Below are 9,887 nucleotides of genomic sequence, written 5' to 3' on the forward strand. Positions count from 1 at the left end.
TTTCTTCACTCCCTCTCTTCCCGCTCCCTCCATTTCTTGACTCTTCCTTCCCCTTTAAAAAACATCTACCTCCCCACCTCCCATTATCTATCTTTTACTTTGCTCTTTAACTATACTTTGAGAAGCCCTGTGCTTTTTAAGCTTTTGTGTCTAATGTACTTCACTTTACATTATATGGTCTCAAGGTGCATCTATTTCCTCACAAATGACTCATTTATTTTTCTTTATGGTATCATTGTGTGTAAATACCACATTTTCTTTATCCATTCATCTGTTGATGGACATATAAGCCACTTCCAAGATTTAACTATCCTGAATTATGTGAGGCAGCATAATTATCTACGAAAGAGTCAACATTCCCCCTCAGCACACAAAACAAGGCAAATGTTCTCTGTCCCCAGTTTTATTCAGTGGAGGTTTAATAAGCTAAGAAAAAGAAATAAAAGGCATACTGATTGAAAAGAAAGAAGCAAAATTGTCTTTATTCAGGGATAACCTGATAAGCTGTATTGCAGGATGTAAGATTCAGTATATTAAAACAAAATTCTATTTGTATACAGTAGCAATGAACAGTCAGAAGTTAAAATTAAAATAGTATCTTACATGAAGTACTTAGGGATACAGCTGATAAAAGATACATAGACCAGTATGCTAAGGATGGTAAAACATTTCTAAGAGAAACTGAGGTGGAGAGGCAGTCCGTGTTCTTACAAAGACCCCACACTTGTAAGATGGCTCCTCAGGGTGACTGATAGATTCAACACAATCTCAACCCAAGTCCCAGCAAGCTGTTTTAGAAATTGAAAAGATGATCTGAAAAGTCATGTAGAGATACAAAAAAACTTAAAATAACCAAAGCACTTTGAAAAAATTTTAAAAATTGGGAAAATGACACTATTTGATTGCAAGACTTCCTATAAAATTATCCTATTTATAGTGCGGTATTGGTGTAAAAATAGTCAAATCAGAAAAACAAAATAAGAAGTCCATAAATAGATCCACACATATATGGACAACTAATTTTTGACAAAGATACAAAGGCAATTTGGTGGAGGAAGGATAGTCTTTTCCAAAGTGTTGCTGGAACAACTGTATATCCATCTGCAGAAAAATAAAATTTGATCGATACTTCAAACCTTAATTAAATGTAGAACCTAAAACTACAAAACTTCTAGGAGAAAACATTTGCATTAGGCAAAGATTTCAGGGTTGTGAGTGTAGCTCAGAGGTAGATCATATGCTTAGCATGTTCACATCCCTGGCTCAATTCCCAGTTCCCCCCAAAGAAAAGAGCTCGTAGATAAGACACCAAAAGAACAACCCACTAAAGAGAAAATTTTAAGCTGAATGTCAGCAAAATTAAAACTCCCTCAAAGACAAAGATAAGCCACATAATGAAATAAAATATTTTCAAGCCACATAAGTGACTTATATCTAGGATATGTAAAGGACTTTCAAAACTCAATAAACAAGAAAACAATTTATCTCCCCTCCCAAAATGGGAAAATGATTTGAACAGGCATTTGACTGAAGAAAATATATACAAAGAGCAAGTAATCAATATCAATACTCAGTTTCATTTTCCGCTGAGAAAAGACATATTAAAACCACAATGAAATAATCTTGCACATCTATTAGAATGTCTAAAATCAAAAAGAGTGACTGGGGCTGGGGATTTAGCTCAGCGGCAAAAGCGCCTGCCTGGCAAGCGCAAGGTCGTGAGTTCGGTTCCCGGTACCGGAGAAAAACCAAAAAAAAAAAAAAAAAAAAAAAGAGTGACCATAGTAAAGTGAAACCCTTATACACTACTGTACTGCTAGGGATGCAGATTACTATACTTCTTTGAGAAATAGTTTGAAACGTTTCTTTTAATAAGTTAAATATACACCTACCATGTGACCTATCCACTCCACTTCTAAGTATTTACCCAAGAGAAATTAAATCATAGCTCCTTTACAGAGACTTGTACGTAAATATGCATAGCACTTTTATTTATAATGGTTAACACCTAGAAGTTAAGTGTCCATCATAAGTGAATACGTACACAAATTTCAGTACTGCATTCCATTTTATGGAGTATTTACTACTCAGAACAAATTATAATATACACAATAACATAGATAAATCTCCAGATCAACCTAATAAGTAAAAGAGACTAATAAAAAGAGGTATACTTTGTGATTCCACTCACGTTAGACTCAAAAATATAAACCAGTCTATAATGACATAGTAAATCAGTGGTTTCCTGTGAATAACAAGTACAGGAAGAAACAGAAGAGAGGAATTACAATGGAGAAGGAGGAAACTCTCGTGGGAAATAGATATGTTCACTACTTGATCGTGGTGATGGTCTCACAGATGATACAAATATCAAATGTACAAAGTTATACACTTCAGTGATGTGCCATTTACTGTATGTGAACTGTTCTTCATTAAAGCTGTAAAAATAATAAAGAGATATGTAATAAATATCTTGAAGCGCCCGGCACGCACTCTCTGTCTGACGCACCCCGCCTGCTGCACAGAACGCAGGCTGCGAGCAGGGCTGGCTGCGCTCCGCAGAAATCAGACTCCAAAGTGTTCCAGTCCTCTCCTCACAACCTCCCAGCACACTCACCGGAAAGGAGGAGAAAATCTCCAGCCCCACTTGTCACCCACTCTCTTCCCTTCTCGGTGGTAGCTCTGGCTGCATCCCCACCAAGTCTTATCAGCTGCCCCAAGCAACAGCTGGAGTCTGCAGTGGAGACGCCCCTCCCCCCGCCCCACATTCCCCTCTCGCAGCACCTCCAGGGCTCTCCTCAAAGCCCCGCCTCCAGGCCCCTCTGTCACTTACTTTTGGAAAGGACCCCTGCTGCCCCTCCTAGGAGACTGAAACAGTTTGGTTCCTGCTTAACCTTTCTGTTTGCACTGAGGAGTTTGTCACACATGCTAATGAGCGGTGGCTGACAGGAGACCCAAGGACAGAAGGCTGGAGATGGCCTCTAATGAGTTTTTCCGGCTGCCGGCTGCCGTGCTGATAAGATGGAAACAAGCGAGGAGGAGGGGCTCACCTGTCTCCTGGACCCCCGCCTTCCTGACTGGCTTAGTTCCCTGGCCTGTGAGCTCCTGGGGACTCCTCAGCTGGGGCTGAGGCTGGGACTGGGGCAGCCAAAGGGAAGGAGGCTTTGTGAACAGCAAGGGTGGCAGGACCCACCTCCTGCCTGGCTCCCTGCAGAGCCCGAACTCAGGCACTTCTAGGTCCAGACCACGGAGCAGCAGAGCAAGCAATTTCAAAGTCTTGAAATTCTCTGAGGGGATCAGCATCCAAGGCCACTTTCTTTCCCCCTCTTTATTCTGGGTGATTCTTTTTCCTTTTTACTACAAGTGTTCATACTTACTGCCTAGCATTCTGAAAAAAAAAAAAAAAAAGCTAAACCACAAGCAATCCTGTCAGCCAGAGATAACCATTTTCATTTTGTCCTTAACTTTTCTATGTGTGTGTTTTCAGAAGCAAATGCAGGATCACTATAATGCAATATTTACTGAGTAAATGATTACTGTTGTCTCATTTAATGTTTACAGTAACTCAGAGTGATAATGTAATTATTATGCCCATTTTATAGATGGGGAAATTGAGGCTTAAGTAAGTACTATATCTTACAAATGTCATTCAGCAGCTAAATAATGGAGCCGAGATTCCAACCCAGATCTGATTCCAGAACAATTTTCATTCTTACTGTCTCAAAATTTACTAAATAACCTATAATATCTTTTTGCATTCTACATTCTGCATCACTTTTATTTTCTTTTCTATTTTATGAAAAAATAAAATTTCATATCAAAAAATAAGAAAACAATAGTTAATACACTATGTATTATTGTCTTCAAAATAATTACTCAGAATACAAAACAGACAAAAAATATTCTCTTACATATAAGCAGCAAACAGGTAATAGCACAAACCTTTCTTTTCAGTGAGCTAACAGAAGAGTGGTATAAATGAAACAAATTAGCATATGTATTAAAGTATTTTTGTGACAACAGAATAAGTAATTTGGGATATTTGAGTTTTTCCCTACTTCCTATTTATCTACCTTCTTTTTTGCTCTTTATTTGTATATTTTGAGTTTCTCATGTAAGAGAAACCATGCAATATTTAATCTTGTGTTTCTGATATTTCACTTAACATGTTCTCAAGCTGCATCCATGTACCTATGAATGCCTCAAGTTTACCTTTCTTTATGGAAGAGCGGTACTCTGTTTTGTATAAGTATCACATTTTTATCCATTCAGCTGTTGATAAACACATGCACAGTTTCCAAGATGTTACCTTTATAAGTTGTGCTATATAACATGGGTATGCACGCATCTCTGTAATATGATGATTTTAACTCTTTGAGGAAGGTACTTAGAAGTATTATAGGCAGCTAAGCTAGATAAAAGTTAATAGTCAGACAGGGCCAGGACCTCGAGAGAGTGTCAGTGCGAAAGACAAGAGCACACCAACGACTTTGACTGCAGGCCCATCCATTGAAGGCCAGGCCTCATGATAAGGATGCAATGACCAGGCCTGTATGCCTCCTTGAGGGATAAACGATACCTGAGATTGAACTATGATTGGTATCACCTGGTCTGTAAAGTTCAGATAGACATCCATCAACTTACCAACTAGGTGACCAGAACATCCAGATGTAGTGGCCCATATGGGTGGGCAAAACACTTGGACCCACCCCTTCCCTAAGATGCCTTCATTCTTTCCATGTACCCTTGCTACGTAACTCACTTCTCTACTGGATCAATGTTAGCTAAGCAGCTATATTTTTATTCCAGTAAAAATTGGAATGATTGTAGTTTGTGACTTTGCCATATAAATTACCCCAACAAAGGGCCTCAGTGACAACCCATTTTTAGAACCCTTCCTGAGCTATCTCAATAAAGCTTCCCTGTTCTTAGCTTTTGTCATCCTTTGGAATTAATTCTTTGATGTCAGGGGATGAGAACTTGGCACAGCTGACATCTCGTAGGTTAAGAGTTATATTTCTCCTATAATAGAAAGTGGAGGGCTGCAGACATAGCTCAGCATCACAGCACCTGCCTGGCAAGCAGAAGGTCCTGAGTTTGATTCCTAGTACAAACAAACAAAAAAAAAGATAGGCGATAGGTGAGTCAAATGGAATTTATATTTTTCTTTTCTGTATAGAAGTTTTTTATTTGATATGATCCCATTTGTTGATTCTTGATATTATTTCTTGTGTCATTGGGGTTCTGTTAAAAAAGTCCTTGCCTTCACCTATGTGTTAGTTGTACACATAGAGATGTACTTATTTTATCTTCCAGATGGTGAAATATTTCTATTCTAACATTTAGATGTTTGGGGCTGGGGATTTAGCTCAGCAGCACAGCGCAAAGTCTTGAGCTCAATTCCCAGTACCGGAAAAAAACCAAAAAATAAAAAACATTTAGATGTTTAATCCATTTTTATTTTATATATTGGTAAGATACTGGCAACAAGAATGCAAAAAATCATCAGAAAGATCATATACCATAACCAAGCAGACATTATCCTGGGGATGCAAGAATGGATCAATACATGCAAATCAATAAATGTAATTCATCAGATAAACAGAATGAAGGACAAAAGTCACATAATCATCTCAAGAGATGCAGAAAATGATAAAATTCAACATCTATTCATGATAAAAAAACCTTGAAGAAAATAGGTATAGAAGGACTTTATCTCAATCTGATAAAAGCCATTTATTACCAGCCTGCTTCCAACATCATATTAAACAGCAGAAAAACTGAAAGCTTTCCTCTAAGGTCAGTGTCTCGGTTACTTTTCTCTCGTTGCTGGGACAAAATACCTGACGCCCAAAATTAAGGAAGGAAAGGTTTATTTCGCTTACACTTTGTGGAGGTTTCAGTCCATGCTTGGCAGATTACAAGGCAGACTGGCACATGGCAGAGAGCTACAGCTCATGGCGGCAGAACACAGCAAAGCCACAAGCACACACACAAGGGAGGAAATGGCCAGAAGCACAAAAGCCAGGAAATGGCCCCAAGCAGCCTCTTGCTCTCCCTTACATATGCAGACTATCCACCCCAGGGCGGGTGGAGCTCTCACACCCATAATCAATCAAACTCTAAAAGCCTGCCCCACGGCCGCATGAGGCTTTGGGGGGACACCCAGACACAAACCATAACAGTCAGAATGTCCATTATCACCACTCCTGTTCAACACAGTCCTTGAAACACTAGCCACAGCAATCAGGGAAGAGAAGCAAATAAAAGGTATACATATAGGAAAGGACAAAGGCTAAGTATCATTATTTGCAGATAACATGATCCTTTACTTACAATACCCAAAATATTCTTCCAAAAGACGCCTTGAATTAATAACCAAATTCAGCAATATAGCAGGATACAAAATAAATGCACAAATCAATGGCATTACTATATACTAATAAGGCACTCACTGAAGATGAAATTAGGAAAAAATACCATTCATAATAGCATCAAAATGTTTTAAATACTTAGGAATTAATTTAACCAAGGAGATGAAAGACCTCTACAATGAAAATCACTTCACTCTGAAAAAGGAAATTGAGGAGGATATCAGAAAAAATGGAAAGATATCCCCGGGTGTTCCTGTATAGGCAGACTCAGTATCATCAAAATGGCTATACTTCTACAACTGATATTCAGATTTAATGCAATCCTAATCCAAACACCAGTGGCATTTCTTAGAGATCTAAAGAAAACAATCCCAAAATTCATATGGAGCAAGAACAGATGGAGAAATGCAAAAGTAATCCTGGGCAACAAAAGCAAAATGGGTAGAATCACAATCCCAGACTTGAAGTTATACTATAAAGCTATAGTAATTAAAACAGTATGGTTCTGGCATTAAAACAGGCATGCATATCAGTGGAGGAGAGCAGAAAATGTAGAAACAACCCCAGGTACATACAGCTACTTGATCTTTAACAAAGGGGTCAAAAACATATTCTGGAGGAAAGATAGCCTCTTCAATAAGTGGTCCAGGAAAATTGGATATGCACATGCAGGAGATTGAGTCCAGACATATATCTCACCATGTACTAAACTAAAATCAAAATAAATCCTTGTTAAGGATTTTTTGCATCTATATTCATTAGAGAGATTGGCCTGAAGTTCTCTTTTTTGTTAGTTTCCAAGAATGATTTTGGAAGCACACTTTGCTTCTTGATTTCACTGACGAGTTCAAGGCGTGTTGGTGTTACAGCTTCCCTGAAGTTCTTGTAGAATTTGACTGTGAATCCAACATGTCCTGGGATTTTCTTAGTTGGTGGTTTTTTTATTCATACTTCTATTATTAGAATGTACAAGATGTTTAAGTTTTATTTTTCTTTTTCGTGGTTCAATTTTTATAATCCATGTATGCATGTATTTAGAAATCTCTCCACTTCTTTGGAGTTCTCTAATGTTTTGGGGCATGTATACTTATGAAATAGTTCACAGTAATTTTCTGAATTTTGGCAATATCTGTTGTGATTTCACCTTTTTCATTTCTAATTGCATTGATTAGTGTTTCTTCTTACTTTTTTTGGTAAGATTGGTTAAGAGTCTATTTTGCTTATTATTTCAGAGAACCAGCACTTTGATTAACTGATTCTTCTTCTTTTTTTTTTTTTTTTGTCTCAATTTCATTGATTTCTGCTCTAATCTTTATGATTTCCTTCCTTCTACAAGCTCTGGACTTGAATTGCTCTTGTTTTCTAGGACTTTTTATTGTTTGTTTTTGAAACAGGGTCTCACTATATAGTTCAGGCTAACTTGAACTCATTCTGTAGTCCAGGCTGGCCTTGAACTCACTTTGATCCTCCTGCCTCAGCCTCCCAAGTGCTGGGATTACAGGTGTCCACCACCACACCCAGCTCTAGGACTTTAAAATGCATCATTAGGTTATTTATTTGGGCTCATTCTGTTTTTCTGATGTGGACATTCACAGCTATAAATTTCCCTCATTGGACTGCTTTCATTGTATTCCATACATTCTGGTATGTTGTGTTAGCATTATCACTTATTTCTAGGAACTATCTTATTTCTTCCTTAATTCCCTCTGTTACCCACTGATTATTAAAGAGTATGTTGTTTAATTTTCATAGTTTCTGTGGTTTCTTTTGCTACTGATTTCTGGTTTGATTGCACAGTGATCTGATAATATGCATGTTAAATTTTGATTCTTTTGCATTTACTTAGGCATGCTTTATCAGATAGTATGTGATCTTTTTTGGAGAAAGTACCATGTGCTGCTCAAAAGAATGTGCATTCTCTTGTTGTTGGGTGGGATATTCTGTATGTCTACTAACGCCATTTGTTCAAAGGTTGGGTTTGATTCTGATATTTCTTTTTTGATTTTTTTTTTCTTGTTTAGCTGATCTATTTGTGATTGTGGGGTATTGGGGATCCCCATTATAGTTATATTAGTGTGTATCTGCTTTTTTATGTTTATTAGCATTTGTTTTATGAATTTGGGTGCGCCATGGTTTGGTGTACATATATTTATACTTGTTATCTCTTCCTGGTGAATAGTTCCATTAATCAACATGTCCTGTCCTTCTTTGCCTCTTTTGATCAGCTTTAACTTGAAATAAAATAGGATAACTACTCCTGCTTATTTTCAGGTTCCCATTTCATGAAATATTGATTTCCATCCTTTGATTTTTAGTGTATTAATTTCTTGTCATATTAAATGTGTTTCTCATACATAGCACACCATTAAGTTCTGTTTCTTGGTCCATTCTGCTAATTTGTATCTTTTGATTTGTAAATTGAGTTCATTTAAATTAATAGGTATTGACTTATTCTTGTCATTGTATTATTTACTTATTGCTGTTTTACTTTCATTTCCTTCTACTTAATTCCTAGGGCTACCTGATGCATTCATTTTATTGGACCTTTTGGCATTGTTAATTTAATTGTCTCCTTCTAGGATATCCTTGGGAATTTTGGAGGGTGTTGGCCTGGTGATCATGAATTTCTTTAGGTTCTCTTTATCATAGAACTATCTTATTTCTCCATCAATTTTGAAAGATATATCAGTTTGGGTTGGAAGTTCGTTTTTTTAGAGCTTGAATCTTCCATTCCAAGCTCTCCTTGCCTTTAAGCTTTGTGTTGAAAATCTATTGTCATTCTTATAGGTTTTCTTTCATTAGGTGATTTGTTGATTTTTCTCTAGCAGCCTTTAAGATTCTGTTCCTGTGTTGGATTTCTGATATTTTAATTACTATGTGTTGTGGAGTGGTGTCTTCTGACCATGGCTATTCAGAGTTTTATATATATCACTTAAATATATTTTAAATTATTTTTCTATGTCTAGAAAATTTTTTGCTGTTACTTTTTTTTTTTGCTGCTGTTACTTCTATAAACAGTCTTTTATGCCTTTTGTGCTGGATTCTAATTTTTCATGAATTCCAATTACTCTTATATTAGTCTTCTTTGAGTCATCTAGCAGCTGTTGGAGCAATTTTTTGTGTTCTCTTGCTTTTAAGGTATCTCTCATTAACTAATCATTAACCACAGCCCTGTCCTGCAGATATGACACTCTGTCTTCACAGTGGTTGCTTCTGTCACCTATAGCTTCAGTAGTATTTTTAGTCTCCTTGATTTCTGTTTGTAACTTCTTTATGGACTCTCATTCTTTTCTATGCTGGGCATTCAGGTACTGCATCTCTTTTTCAACTGTACTAGAATTTTATTAGTGTCTTCTTTAGACTCGCTGACCATTTGTTCTATTGGGATCACTGTCTGATTAATTGTATCATCTTTAAATTACCCAAGCACCTTATTGAGCTGTTTTACCTTCATAGATACTCTTTCAGACCTTTCTGCAGTGTGTCTTATGAGTTTCTCCTCTTTGTTGCCCC

The sequence above is a fragment of the Chinchilla lanigera genome, unplaced genomic scaffold (genome assembly GCF_000276665.1).
Source record: "Chinchilla lanigera isolate Chin_1 unplaced genomic scaffold, ChiLan1.0 scaffold00024, whole genome shotgun sequence".
Lineage (NCBI taxonomy): Eukaryota > Metazoa > Chordata > Mammalia > Rodentia > Chinchillidae > Chinchilla > Chinchilla lanigera.